Consider the following 13,724-nt stretch of genomic DNA (forward strand, 5'->3'; position numbering starts at 1 on the left):
GGGTGGCTCAGCTGGGGTGGGTGTGAGGGCACAGGGCTGGCTGCCGAGCCAGGTGACTCAGCCTTGACACTTCACACTTCTTGGTGGCCAGAGCCCTCAGTTCCCAAGAAAGGGTCCCCCACAGGACGTTAGCAACCCAGGACCCTAACTCCTACCCTGGTAATCTCTCAACTTCTTGCAACACTGCCACGTTGCTCCAGCTCTCTACCTGAGGGGACTCTCCGGACAGAACTGAAAAGCCCCCCAGAACAGGCCTGTCTTCCACTCAGGAGACCATACGTTCTGATTTGCCCTGGATGGTCCTGGTTTACACCTGCTGTTTTGGAGCAGTTATTGATAAAGCTCCCCTTCCCTTTCACTGTCAAAAATGTCCTGGTTTTGATAATTATATGGTCACCCCCAGGCTCGGGAGCCCTGGGCTAAAATCTGCCATCCAAGGGGAGCACCCCACCCCCCCTGGGGCAGTTCCAGGAACCTTCAAGAAACATTCCTGACCAGCCTCCTTTACTTTCCAGGCTGTAGAAACTTTCTTCCCACACTGCCTGCCAGCCCCCTCTGCCTGTGACTTCTAGAAGCAGCACAGCTGGGTCTCCTCAACACAAGTGACCAGAGGTCGTGAGCCTGTCAGTGTGGAAGGCAACTCCAGCAGCAACTGGCCACTCCAGGACAGAGAAAGGAGGCAGCCAGACGCATCATCCAGCACCTCTCGTGGACACATTAGATCCTTGAGATCACAACACCTTCAACAAGAGAAAAGGCACTCCCTCAACCTCTAGTCTGCTCGTTCATTCATTTGTTCATTTGTTCGTTCATTCATTCAACAAAAATTGAACATCCATGAGGTTCAAAGCTATGTCCTATAATCAACAAAACCAAAACTCGCAAAATTAAGATGTATAGAAAACCTAGAGAATTAGGATGAAGATACACACAGACACATGCATATACAGATTTAGTTATCTGTGTTTGCAAGTCGTGAGCTATCCCAGGAATAATCTGAAAATCACTGGAATCTGGCTTTGAAATGCATTAGGTGATCTTCTTCAATGCCTTTACCTCATGGGTGATGTTTCAGCCCATGTGATATGACACTGTTATTTAAATGAGCCTAGATTCTGAGACCTCTTCTAGATTCTCAGAAAATACCAGGAGTTGGGGAAGCTAGCCAGGGGGAAAAAAAAATCAATTCAGCCAAATTTATCGATCTGGAAGTATGTATTAATTGTCCAGGATGTAACCAGCAGTGCAAGAAGCTGGGGGGTAAACCACAGAGGGAATACATGAGGTGAGAGTAATAAAAACATGCAAATCCAACAGCCTGCAGAGAGAAACCTGCCTCTTGCTGAGGAGGACATTCATCTCAGCCCAGCCACAAACACGAGACATTCAAACTAAGTGACACAGTAACCTCCCTTAAGAAGACCTATTAGCAGATACAAGGAGAATTTATCTTCATACAAAATTAATTAGACAAACGTACTGAGACCAGTGGCAGGCCAGGCACTCTGCTAGGGCTGGAGAAATCAGCAATAAATAAGGCCTGTCTCAGATCTTGAGACACACCCAGTCTAGGGGGAGAAAGACAAGAACACCAGGGAGAACACAACAGCCAGGGGAGTGTGGTCCGGGGGGGGGCGGGGGGTGGCAAGAAAGGAGGGAAAGAGCCCATTCCTGTGTATTAAGGCATGGTCCAGGAAGGCTTCCTGGAGGAGGTGATGTTTGACTTGGGCTCTGGAATGCAGATGAGCAGTGGCAGAGTGGGCAGGAGGAGGGAGAGAAAGCATTCCAGGGAAGCTTGAGAGGCAGCTATGCAAGCATACAGGGCAAAGGGGGCAAGCTGATACTGAGGGCTGGAATGGCCAGGAAGCAGTATGCTCAGACCTGAGCTATGGCAATGTAGCATTATAGCTGTGTGGCAGATGCACCCAAGAGGGAGAGGGCTGAGTCAGGGCGACCATCTAAAGGCCGTTGCAACGGTATGGATGAGGGATGAGGGGCTAAGCAAGGTGGGTGAGGAGGGGATGTGGAGGGAGGGGGTAGGGGGAAGAATGGAGAGGACATTTTAAAGTCAAAACCATAAGCCCAAGGGACACAAAGCTTGGGAGCAACAGACAGCTGGAAATCTGCGAGTGTATCTCCAGAGAGGTCTGGGTTGGAGGGATAGATATGGAGACAATTACTGAATCACAGAGGTAGACAAGACCAGCTAGAAGAAAGTCCCATGTGGAGCCCTGGGAAACACTTAAATGCTTAAAGAGGAAGCAGAGGACCAGAGGCCAAGACAAGAGATGAAGCAGGAGAAAAGGTCAGGAAGGAGGCAGTAGACCAGCAGCTAAGGAAGCTCAACCATGTGGCAGCCAGGAGACCCCAAGATGTACCACAAGGGCCACTTTCATCATGTTGGGGGGTGGAAATGGGGAGTTGAGGGAGACACACACGCTGAGAACCACCCTGTCGGGAGGGCTGATGGTAATAAGAAAGAAAGAGAACATGGAGAAATGGAGGCAGGCCTCGGCAGGGGGGCAGGAGGTGATAAGCGGGAGAACCTGTGCCCATACTCAGCCCCTGAGGGAGGAAGCTGGGCAGGGAGGGAGGCACTTCTGTTGGTGGAGGGAGTGCCCTAGGCAGCAGAAGGTACTGGGCTGGCTCTGGGAGGCCAGGAAGGGTACCCAGGAGGTCAGCTGAGAGAGGGACGGACAGAGGCTGAAGGGTGTTCAGTGAGGCACAGAGTTCACGTGCCAACAATGAGGGCCTGGTGGTGACACAGGACTGGGAGCTAGAGAGACAGTGGAGAGGGCTCCAGCTGGCCACTCTGGAGAGGAGGATGTGAATCAAACCACAAACCTCATTAAAAGATCCTTGCTAGGAATTCTGGCCCAGGAGGGGAAATGGTTCTAAAGAGTTAGGAACATGGCTAAGAGTTTCCTCTGGGCTCAGGTTTGCAGCCCTGTCCCCGAAATCTTTCAATCCCCTCTCCCCCAATACCAATAGGGTCCATCTGCACACGGAGAGCTTCCACCAGAGAATTCCCACCCCCACACACACTCCCTGCACATCACCGCTGAACTCCAGGGCCAGCACAGCCCACATCTGTTTCTTGCTTTTGGTGACGCCCCCAGCAGAGCACCACATGCAGAGAGGCATGTGACAAGCAGATGAGAGGGACACTAACCCAGAGGTTAGAAAAACCTATAACTTTCCCCCTCGCTGACCACAGGGTCAATCAACTCTCCCAGAATAAGTGCTTCACTGTTCGTGGTTCTGAGCAGGATAAACTCCAGAGTAAAGTGAACATGACCTAAACCTACTTTAACAGAGAGTACACAGATGTCCAAACAGGTCTCTGAGCCCCAAGAAACAAAGGGTACAGAGCATGCTGGGGAGCCTGGCTCGTAGGGAGCTGCAAATGACCCTTGTCCTTCCTCAAGAGCAGTGGGGGGTACAAATGGGGACAGGGCCATAGGAAGCGCCTGGGAAGGGGTCCTGCACAGGGCTGGACACAGGGGCAGAGCAGGTGGCCCTGGGTGATGGGCGACTGCCAGTCCCTGAACAATCAAGATTCTAGCTTTGGTCGTAGGCTGGAAAGTTGGACACTTGGAGCCATCAGCTCAGAGGACAGACCACCGCACCCCAGAGGAGCCAGTGGCCCAAAAGGCTGTGATTATGGCAAGTGCGGAGCAGCCTTCGGGGTCCACTAATCACCCGGTGCCGTGCCAGTCTTCTCCTCGCCCTCTATGCCCCCCACCCCATGTCTTCAAGCCCGTTCCCCTCCTGCACACACTGGTGGAATGGGCGACAGAGGGCCAGCCATGCTGTGTGCGATCTGGTTAGCAGGGGCTCTGAGGCGTGCACAGGTGGTCTTCGGGAACCCAGGACCCCCTAAGATGGTTTTGAGCTTTCTCTGTGTGCGAAGAAGTACATTTCCCTGCAGGGAGGGTTTATAGCTCTGCTTAGATTTGCAGAGGGGCGGAGACCCAAAGGAGGATAAAAAGTTGTTTTAGGGGACTAAGAGGTGCCACGGAGCAAGTAGCAAGGGCTGGGCTGGGCTCTGGTGGCTGTGGGTGAAGCCACCAGGCAGACCTGGACCTGGCAGCTGGGTTTCCCAGTCATATCCCCAGGATGGACTCGTCCTGCTTCTTTCTCCCCCTTCATCTGCACAGGGTGGCAGGCTGAGGTCTGTATCCATGGGGGCTCATCTCTGTGGACTGTTCCCCCAAATCTCCAAATGACAAGGGAGTATTCATTCCAACTTCAACCAAGTACTACAGAGACTCATGAGGGCCAGAGGTGGGCATCTTGAGGTTTCCCTCCTCTCTGGAATGAGGTGGCCAAAGCTGACTTCGGAAAACCAGAAGCAAACAGTACCAGCACACTGCGCTGATTCAGCCTTGGGCAGGGGCCAGCGCACTTCCCAGCTGCCCCTCCTGGGGCCTGGGGGCCGCCCAGTGCACCTGCACACGAGGACCAGCTGCCCAAACAGATTGGCCAAGGGGTTCCCAGAAGCTCAAAGAATGTGCAGGCACGCTGAGCCCTGCAGGGTGGGATGGGAAGAGATACATGGAAAAGGAAGCAAAAGTGTGTGGGTCTGGGATGAAAAAAGCTGTATCCTGAGAATTTCAAAGCATGTGCCATCCTTGAGGCCATTGGGCCACTGAGCTAGGCCAAACCTAGCTGGTCTGTGGTACTGCTGCCCAATGACCACAGACTGTCTAAACACTTCCAGATGTCCTTGAGGGCCGTGCAGGGGACAGCAAGTGCAGTTGGGACAAAATAAAGTGAAAGATCATCTCTTGGGAAAGAGAGGCTATAAATTACAATTATGACTTCCCACCCAGAAGGAGGGAGAAACCCCAGGGATGAGGACTGAGGGCAGACGATGGGGTTGCCCTTCCTGAGAGGCGGCCTCACCCAGTCAAGGAGGCTGAGAAGCATGGACACTCCCTGCATGGAGTCTGGACTCCTTGCTGCAGCCCAGCTCCCACCATCTCCCCTTCCCAAGGTCCAAATGCCATGGGATGGAAACAGGACCAAAATAACCTCAGCCCATGAAATGTGCTCAGCTGTCTCCAGGCCCGGGGCTCCTATTAACTCCAAGTGGTGACGCAGGCAGTCCCTTGGGCTTAGGCCCACCCTTGTCATTGCACAACTCCAGGGGACACCATTCATGGTGCAGACTACATATGAATGACCTCCTCCTTAGGCCAGGGAAGCTGTGCACCACAGCCTTACAGGCTAATGGGCAGTCACATCCTGGGGTGGCCAGTGACTCTACAACCAGCTCTCCCAGCCTCCAGAAAAGTAGCCCCATCCCTCAGGGGGAGGGATGGTCTCTGATCCCAGGAGCACCTGCAGCCCCCACTGTGGCCCCCTCTGTCACATTTCCCCATCAGACCAGGACTCGGAGGGTAAGGGCAGGGTCGTTTTCAGAAGCCCCAGCGGAAGCACTGTGCTGACACAGGCTGCATAAGGTCCGCCTGCTCTGGACGAGTGCCTCCTCCTCGCATCTAATTCACTTCATATAATTAAGAAAAATTCACTATGTAGTGGCCAGAGTGGGGGAAGCAAGTTACAAAACAGTATATCCTATATTATACTCGTTTTGGTTTTAAATGATTAGAAGGACATATAGAAATGTCATAGAATTAAGGGTGATTTTAGTTTCTCCATTATACTTTTTTCCTAATTTTCCAGACCGTGTTCAAGAGCTGTGTGTGACTTTTATGATCAGAGAGAGAGGGCTACGAAAGCAATAAAGATTTTTTTTCCCCTCAGAGAAACACTGAATGGAAGGCTCTGTGAGCCTGCCAGGTTTTACAAAGACCGAGGGGAAAAGTTGAGATGGGCTGGTGTCTGCCAGTGAGGACCTGCTCCTTGAGGCTCTCGTAAACCCCACACATAGAGATCAAGAAACCATCTCCAGCTCTCTTATCTCATGAGTGGCAACCTGAGGCCCAGAGGGCATGAGGCTGATAAGGCTGGCCTAAGGTCAGTTAGCCAGGGGCTAGTGGCTAAGCTGAGTCTGAACCCAGCCCCTTGACCCACAGGCAGAGGACATGGATATTTCCCACCTCTGCTTCCCTCTCTGTGCCAGTTCCCCCCCCCCATCTCTCTCTCTTTCTCTCTCTCTCTCTCTCTCTCTCTCTCTCTCACACACACACACACACACACACACACACACACACACACACACAGTGCCCTTCTGCGTCCCACCACCTGCCCATAGGACAAACTATTTGGACCGCGGGGGTGGGGAGGATACCAACATCCCCAGGGAGGCCACCATTGTCTCCCTCACCCCAAGTGGCTCAAGGGACACGTGACTCCAAATGCACTGGGCTTAGGAAGACTGGGAACTTCAGTCTCTGCATCAGGACACAACCAAGGCAAATGTGTGCGCCCACACAGAAACCCATGTTCCCACCACCTGAAACCTCCCCCCACCAACACACAGTGCGCCAACACCGTTGTCCCAAGAGGTGGAAAGGACCATGGGGTTTGGGAGTGGGACAGGCCTTAGTTCAAACCGGTTCACTCAGAACTCAGCTCTGTGGCCATGGGCATGTTATTCCTTTTCTCCAAGTCCTCATGTAAAATGAGGACAAGGACGTTAACTCCTAGGGGTGTGGTGTCACATGAGAACGAGATAACATGTACAAAGTGCCCATTTAGACTGGCCCGGCCAGGTGCTCACGAACTGGCAGCTATTGTTGTCACAAGCAGGGGCCCTCTGCAGACCAGTGCCAGACTCTAATTGCCCACCTCCATCCGAGCTTCCTCTCCACCCCCAGGTGCTGAGGACCCTCACAGACTACATACAACAACAAATTTTTAAATGGTAACGTTTTAAATCTGTTTTCTTAACTTAAAAAAAGTTTTTTTTTTTTCGGGGAGTCTGGGTAGTTCAGTAGGTTAAACATCTGATTTCGGCTCAGGTCATGATTTAGTCCCGCATCAGGCTCCGTGCTGACAGCTCGGAGACTGGAGCCTCTTTCGGATTCTGGGTCTCCCTCTTTCTCTGCCCCTCCCCTGCTCACACTCTGTCTTTCTCTCTCTCTCTTTCAAAAAAAAAAAAAAGAATAAAACATTTTTAAAAATTAAAAAAATTTTTTCATTCACTTAACTCAATTTGATTTAAATTTTTTTTTCTTATCCAAATACAAAATAATAAAAAGATACTGCCTCCAATCCTACCACCTTAATAAATTGACTACTTTCATGTTCCCTTCTGGGGATCTGAAGGTTTTTGAATAAAAAGAATGCATATTTACAGAGGTACCTCATCCTTCCATAGTACAACTGAGAACCCAGAAATAAGCAAAAAGGCACCCCTATGGGACAAAACAGGCGTCACTTAGACTATGCACTCACATTCCTGAACTTTACCCATAAGTGATAATCTCAGGTTATCACTAAGTACCTGATAACTGTTAGTTTCCACAAATTCTAATAATACAGTTGCCAAGCTCGTGCAGTTTAGAAATAGCAAATTAGAAGTGGAGGTGGGGTGGGGGTGGGAGAGGTGAAGAACTGCCTGGGCAGGCACTGTGATAACTTTGAGAAGTGACAAGTGACAGTCTATTAACGATGAAGAAGACGCAAAGTGATTTTTTTAAAGCATGCTTAAGTTATCCAAAAGATCCAGCAGCGGGGGCTATCTAGTGCAGGAGCAAACATCCCTCCCCCCGACCTGGCCTGCCCTGTTCTGCAGCAGAACATGATAATATACTCATAGGATGGCCCAAATCACCCAGAAAAGGTTATATCAGGGACTTCTTAAGGAGGTGGACAAAGTACATATTTTAGGAAGATAGCATTAAAAAGTTATAATGATAAATGTTGGCATAAATTTTTAATTATCTGGGAAAAGGCCACACAGAATGGCGTGCTCCCTAAGGGTTCTGGGGGGCAGAGGGGTTACTGTGCAAACTTCATTTTTTTGTTTTGTAAGCGAAAATTGTCCTTTGCACTTTACCAACTTTCCCTGGGCTATGTGTGATGAGCAGAAGGGCTCCCCGCTCTCAAGGACATAGACTTCTCGCCACTCAGAAGGCCAATCAGGCCCGTACCCGGCGTCCAGACAGAAACCTCAGTCCCAGCGTCTCCTGGGCCAAACACGTGACAAATAGGCCACCCAGGACATGCAATGTCCCCCAACGGGTCTCCACTGTGGCCCCAGTACATACCCATGCTCCAACTCCTGGCTCCTTTCTCCTAAACACACACACCTATCTTCATGCTGCCTGGCCTCGTTTGCTCCTGGCACTCCCTCAGTATGCCTCCTAGCACAGTGCCCGCTACCTCTCTCTGTTTCAAAACCCCATTCTGCCTGTTGAAATCTTCTTCACCTGGCAGGCCCCGCCTGGGGCTTCCTGTGAGCACCTCTCCATCCTGTATTGAGAACAGCTGTCCGCACACCTGCCTCCCCCACTCCGCTCAACGGTAAGCTGTGTGCAGACGAGAACGGGCCTGTGTGGTCCCTTAGTGGGCATTTGATAAACTTGCTGGATTTGAAAACCTGTGTCCAGGCCACAGCAGACCGGGGACTGCTTTCTAGAGCACACACAAGCGTGCACGCTTGTGCTGTGGGCACACTCCCATGCATGCTTCACCCTTCCCACCACTTTGGGGAAACTCACGTACAATGTGATCTCCCAGAATTAGGAAGGAAACAAGGAGGTCCAGTTGGGAAGGAATTCCCCCTTGCCCAACAAGGATTTTATGCTAATGTTTTTCTCCATAAACTCTAAAAAATAGAAGGACTAAATTTGTCTCTGTCCTGGTGTTCCTGAGAATGGGTGGAACTAGGTGGAAGGGAAAGGGGCCCTGCCAACAATTTCCTCTGTGCCTTGCCTCACTGACTTTTTCCTTACTCTACGTTGTGGCACAGAGGAGGGTGAAGCACAGAAACATCCAGAATCCCTAGGTCCTTCTTTTCCCGCAGGAGTCTCCCCTGTCCTCAAAGACTGCCGTGGAAAGGAATGGCTGACTCATCCATTCCAACACTTAATCTTCAGATCTGGAAGTTCTTCCTCATGTCTAGCTTAAATCCCTCCTGTTCTGGTTGAAGGATCTTCTTCCCCACTCCCAATCACTTTTCCCGTCTGATCTTAAGCGAAGTGGGCTTTTTCCAGCCAGAGGGGAAAGGGAGGAAGAAAAGGGCTTAAGCCGGTGCTGGCTCAAGCTTTGTTTTATTTTAGAGATAAAACAGTGAAGGGGACTGTGTGGGGGAGACGCAGGACCAGCAGTGCACCTGGCTCGAGAGGCTTCTGGGAAGAGTGAAGAGAGGACAGGAAGAGAGTAAGAAGGGAAATTTGAGGGTTAACTCTCCTGTGGCCAAGTCCAGCCAGCTGCTGGGCACTGACAAAGCTGCTCACAGGGGCTTGGGGTTCAAGCACCCCCTTGTCTGGGGTGCCCCATCCCCTCGGCCCTGCAGTACACCTAAGCAGCCATAGGCTGCCCTCCTCCTCAGAGTACCCACTGCCGTGGCAACCAGCTCTCCCAGCACCTCGCCAGCAAGGCCCCCAGGTGACCTCTAACAAAGCCCAGGGCTTTCTCCAAAGCCAAGGGCTCCACCAAGCCTTGGGCTGAGACACACCACCCAGCTACAGAGTGACCGAGAGGCTGGAGTACACCCTGATTCGGGCCTGTTGTCCAGGCCTTTGCACGGGTCTCGGGCGGGGGCGGGGGGGTCTGCCTTGGTCCCAGGGCTGAGATGATACAGGGACACTGGAAGGTGCTCACTTCTTGAGATTCTGCAAGGATGAGTCAGTCCCTTATCACCTCAGCTCCACATCCCAGGCCAGGCTCCCCTCGTCTACACCATCAAGCTCACGGCCACCACCACCGGGATAATCTTCTTCAAATACTATTTTTATCCAATCACTTTTCAGTGCCTAAAATAGCTTGCTCTGGCTTATCAGATCTCATCTAAACCTTTATGGTACTTACGCCCCCACACACTCCAAATTCAACCCTAGGTCCTCACCACTGCAGTCATGCCAGTCTGCTCTGTACCAACATTTCCTGTTCTGCTCTTTTCTCTGCTCGTGCCATTATCCCTCCTGAAGGTCTTTGCCTCCTGGTTCACATTCACCTCCACAACAGGCCACGCTGTAGTCTGTCACTGTAACTACTTGCAACCACCATGATGTTACTGTGAATGACCATCAGACTGTGGGCTCCAAGTTTATAACTTCAAGACCAACTCCTCAAGGGGATAACTTTCTCTCTCATTGGGCTGCGTGACTGGGACCTCCCAGAGGACCCACAATGCAGCTTCCTCCATCAGACTAGGCACTCCCTAGGGACCAACAGCACAGTGTCTCCCCCCCCCCGCATAAGAATTCTCCAGGCACAGGGCTGGGGGCGCTATCTCTAAGCCTCACGCCTCACGCAGGGCCCTAGTCCCTCATTGGCTTCTCCATACCACAGCTGTGGCTTCTAAGGCAAGTTGAAGGATTTGAAGTCCAGGGCAGGGCTATCTGCTGGACCTTTCTGCAACACTGGAAATGTTCTGTAGCTGAGCAGTTCAAAATAGTGGCACTGGTTGCATGTAGCTACTGGACATTTGAAATGTGACTAGTCTCAAATGAGATCTACTGTAAGCATCATAGAGACACCAGATTTCAAAGACTCAGTCAAGATATAAAATATCTCACTGATGATTTGTTTTTTATACTGGCTGCACGTTAAAATGATAATCCTTTGCATATTTGGGGTGAGATAAAATACAGTGCTAAAAATAAACTTACCTGTTTGTTCTCATTGTTTTAAATGTGGTTACACTAGAAAATTTTTAAAGTATACACGTGGCTCACATTATGTTTCTATTGGACGGGCCAGTCTAGAGAGCTTTGGGTATATCCATCGGCTTGTACCTTTGAGTTAAAATAGTCCCTCTTTGACCTCTGAAGGATGTAATGAGTGTCCCTTCTGCATTGTCTTCATATGTCCCCTTTTATTCCCCTCCCTATTGCTTATTGTAGTAAAAACCACATAACATGAAATTTACCCTCATAACAAATGTTTAAGTCTACAGTGCAGGATTACTAACTTCATGCACATTGTTGTACAGCATCACTTTTCTTAGTCTTATTTTATCTTGATGAATGCCTCTCTGGTAGATGCCTTCAATGTTCTGTGGAACAAAATGTCATTACAAATTAGTGACTTAACTCAGACCTCAATGCCCTAATGCTGCATCTCCCTTCCTGGGAGCGCTTTAAGGAATAACCACAATAGAAACGGCACATTTCCTTTATATCGTGCCTTACTGTATCATGGTGCTTTCGGCACGAGCTAGTTCACATACCGACCCTGCGAAGCAAGCAGGCCAGTCACTAATATTAACAGGTAAGAGAACACAAGTCGGCAGAGGGGGTGGGGCAGAGGAGGGTGAAGTGAAGCGTGCAAAGGCCGTGCCAGGACGAGACCCAAACTCTTAACACACAAACACTCCCCATTGTGCACATGCACACATGCAGGCAGGGCAGTGGACGTGGTTCAGAAGCAACCGAGTTCTGTCTATGATATCTTTGCCCCTACAGAGAGGCTGGGACACAGCTCAAAACATGACAACATTATTAAAGCAGAAGTAGGTGGTGAGATAGTTTATAGCCTGGGCCTGGGTTCCAGAATCACCTCTGCTGCCCAGGAGCCGTGCATCCTTGGCTCACCCCTTTCACATCCGTGTGCTTCGGTTTCCTCGTCTGTAACATAAGCAGCTGGATGCTTCGAGATGCAGCCGGATAGGCACCGCTTACGCAGCTAGCGGGAATGCGAACCAGCTCGATCCTTTTGTACAGCAATTTGGCAATATGTGTCAAGAGCCTTATAAATGTTCAAACTCTGACCCAGTAATTCCACTTCTGAGAATCCCAAGAAAATCAACCTAAATAAGGAAAAAGCTTTATGTGCAAGGACCTTCATCTCAGCACTACTTATAACACTAAAATACTGGAAATGAGCTAATGTCTAATAATAGGAGAATGGCTAAACTACGTATGGTAAATCCACTTAGTGAAGTTATACAGTTACATAAAAGAACAAAAGCATCAAGCAAGAGCATGCTCTCGGCTATGTGAAAACTGCAGGATACAAAAAGGCTAGTACTATATAAAAGTTTTGCACGCCTTTGGATGCGCTCACATACATATTCACAAAACTCAAAAGATAATGCCACAATGCCAATAGTGGCTGTTTAGAGTGATGGGACTCTATGCGCGCCTGGGTGGCTCAGTCGGTTAAGCGTCCAACTTCAGCTCAGGTCATGATCTCACAGTCCGTGAGTTCGAGCCCCGCGTTGGGCTCTGTGCTGACAGCTCAGAGCCTGGAGCCTGCTTCAGATTCTGTGTCTCACTCTCTCTCTGCCCCTCCCCTGCTTATGCTCTGTCTCAAAAATAAATAAAGACATCAAAAAAAATTTAGAGTGATGGGACTCTGCATGCATATGCTTTTTTTCTACTTTTTGAAATTTCCAAATGTGCATAAATAATTTTGGAGAAAATGTATATAACGAGGATCCTGATTTGAAGTTCCCCAACATCACTTATGGCTCAAGCAGGTCTGGAGGGGTCAGAGAGATGGTAAAAGGGACACTGATGCTAAGGCCAGGCCCATGGCTGGGTTGGTCAGGGAAATGCCAAGCACATGAGGACTCCTCCGCAGGAAAAGCAAAATCCTAGGAGACCAGGGACGAATATAATTCACACAGAGGTGGGGAATGACCATGCCACTGCCCCATCCCTCTAATTAAAAAAAAAAAAAATTGCAGCTTTTGCACTTAGGATAAAAATAAGCATACGTGTGACCACCATATATACATATATCCTAGAGCCTATGATTTTCCACCTGTGTTCACTGGAGCCCAGTTAGTGTCTGGGATCTAAGTGGGGAAGGTGGGAATGGCAGGGGAGACCACCTAAATGACTATTAACTGGCCCAGGGACACCTATGTAAGGTGTCACTGAGCAAATGGTGGAAAGATTGAGGTGACTGTTCTTGCAGGGTGGGGAAAAAAGCCAGGATCAGCCTGAGTCCTGACCTCAGAGGACCATAGTTAGGGAGAGTGTTCAAAGAGGACACTAGTCATGCCTACAGTACTTTCTTTTGGGCAAAGAACATGAACTTATGTTATATTTATTATATAATCAAAGACTGGCAATGAAAAGAAAAACAAAACCATTAAAGCATTTCTCCATACTGATGTGATGGACAGTGAAATCAAAGGGTCTCTTTACCAGTACCTTCACATCTTGCAGAGTCTTGAGTAGCACAAACAGCACAGATTTAGAGCCAGAAAGACCTGGGTTTGAATCATGACTCCACCACCTATGGCATGCGGGACCTGAGTCCAGTTTCCTTATCTGTGAGATGGGGATGGTAATAACATCACCTAACATAACCACTCTGAGAAAAGTTCCAGCGTGTTCTTGAGTGGCTTAGCACAGTGAGCCATCGGGGCTCACCTCCATCTTCCTGAGGATGCCAGCTTCTCCCTCCCATCACTGCCACACCACTGCCAGACGTATGAACGAACCACATCAATCAAAAGCTCCCAAAGGGCTTCTGCTGACCATGAGATTAAGAACAAACCCCTGAGCCAGCCTTTCCCAGCCCTCCAGGGGCCTCTCCTCACACAATGCCCCTCAGAACGCTGGGTCCCTCCTTCCTCTCTGTCACCGTCTATCTCTTCTGCTTTCAATCCCATCTCTCTTTTGAATCCA

General features: G+C 49.9%; 1 protein-coding gene across 1 annotated transcript in view; it reads right to left on the minus strand.

The window, feature by feature from the left end:
* The window catches only part of ADCY5 (adenylate cyclase 5), a 145,414-nt gene that overhangs the window by 93,886 nt on the left and 37,804 nt on the right, over positions 1–13,724 (minus strand). The gene's annotated exons all lie outside the window — the stretch shown is intronic.

The sequence above is a fragment of the Panthera onca genome, chromosome C2, assembly GCF_046562875.1.
Source record: "Panthera onca isolate mPanOnc1 chromosome C2, mPanOnc1 haplotype 2, whole genome shotgun sequence".
Lineage (NCBI taxonomy): Eukaryota > Metazoa > Chordata > Mammalia > Carnivora > Felidae > Panthera > Panthera onca.